At 44.2% G+C, this 1591-nt stretch overlaps 1 protein-coding gene across 24 annotated transcripts in view; it reads left to right on the top strand.

Moving 5' to 3' along the window:
• Positions 1 to 1591, top strand: part of lrrfip1a (leucine rich repeat (in FLII) interacting protein 1a) — a 51931-nt gene that overhangs the window by 17631 nt on the left and 32709 nt on the right. Inside the window, exon 1 of one of the 24 annotated variants that reach the window (XM_032529512.1) lies at positions 447 to 913. The exons of 21 other annotated variants lie outside the window; for them this stretch is intronic. The gene's annotated coding sequence lies outside the window, so the exon portion shown is untranslated. Of the gene's footprint in view, positions 1 to 446; positions 914 to 1591 lie in introns of those variants that run through there. 2 more of the 24 variants (XM_032529517.1, XM_032529519.1) reach the window with 2 other exon arrangements.

The raw sequence follows: 1591 nt of genomic DNA on the forward strand, positions 1-1591 counted from the left end.
ATATATATATATATATATATATATATATATATATATATAATATAGCTTGAAATTGATCTTACAAACAGAACAGGTTCCTCATCAGATTATTGTAAATCTTAACAAGAAAAAATCCTACTCCTAGCATTGCTCACAGTGTCCTAATAAAACCAGAGATAGTGAAATGGATATTTATTGCACCTCAGTTACACACATAAGGCAACCCTTGACATTTTCTATGATCTCACAACATATTACCCAACCCTGTTATTTTCCTTTTACTACTTTACATTGCTCAGATATTCTACAAAAGAGATTTGTTGCTCATTATAATACCTTTCCCATTAAGGTATACTCGTACAATCAGCAATCGCTGTGTAGATTGTCCAATAATAATCCACATATGCACGCATACACATAACCCAGTCATACGCACTGGATTAAGGGTCATTGTTAAGCCGAGTCTGGTCAGGGTGTGAGCGTGTGTGCATGTTTGTGTGTCCCTTAAGTCCTTTAGCGGCGTTCTAAAGTAGCTTAGCGGGTTGCGTTCCTCGGTCCAGCCTACAGTGGAGCAGTGGTTTGTTGTTACCGTGGTGACACCAGCGATGGGTCGCTGCACTCTCAACCGCCGGCGAAGCATTTGGATGTTTTCTCACACACGGAAGACAGGATTTAGGGGTGGATTATCGGCCGTGTAGCAGCAAACGGGAACCGTGTGGTGGCCTTCGTTGTTCTGAGTTTAAATCCCAGCTCCACGTCGTTGTGATCGGGCCTACATGACCAGGCGTAGTCGTACCTGCTGACTGCTGGAGGATGCAACCTGTCCTGGTCCCCTGAGGGCAGCAGGACGGCCGGGCGTCGGGTGGCAGGGAGGGGGCTGAGGGCCGCCCTCACCGGGCGCCCAAAAACCCCCCCGATCAAGAACGGGAGCTCGGTGAGTTAGTAGACAGCATGTGAGCTGATTGTGTAACTTTGTGCCTGGCTCAGCTGCTAATTGGCTGTCCAGACTTGTAATCGGAGATAAGTAAGCAGACGAGATCCTTCCAGTTGGTTGGGATCTCCCTTCGCTCCACTCACTCAGACCTCCTCCACATTCCCAGAACCAGACTCAGGACCATGGGGGACAGGGACTGCCCCCCCTGACACCTTGAGGGCCCCTCGATCCACTGAGTGTTTTAACCCTTGTGTTGTCTTCCGTGCAACTTTTTGGTTTTCTGGGTCAAAATTAAAACCTTTTTTTCAACGTTTTGGTCGTCTTTTTCAAAACCTTTTATTGTTTTTCCCCCTGATGATTTTTTTGCTGCGCCTTTTGACGTTTTTGAAGCTTTTTTGGACATTTTAGTCACTTTGTTCAATGGTCTTTCTAAATAAAGGCTTTTGAATGCTATAAAATTGAATAAAACATCCACATTTGAAGAAAGCAGTGGGCTGATCATTTATTTTACTTGTGGAGAGCGTTATGTGGAACAATCCGCGGTATTTTTCTGAAAATTTGGTTGAAAGACACTTTTCAGATTTTTTTTAAATGGGTCAAATTTGACCCGAGGACAACACTAGGGTTAAAAAAGGCCTTAAAACATTTCTTCTTAGCAAAGCTTTTGGTCCCTTTAGA

This window comes from Etheostoma spectabile, chromosome 11 (assembly GCF_008692095.1).
Source record: "Etheostoma spectabile isolate EspeVRDwgs_2016 chromosome 11, UIUC_Espe_1.0, whole genome shotgun sequence".
Classification (NCBI taxonomy): Eukaryota; Metazoa; Chordata; class Actinopteri; order Perciformes; family Percidae; genus Etheostoma; species Etheostoma spectabile.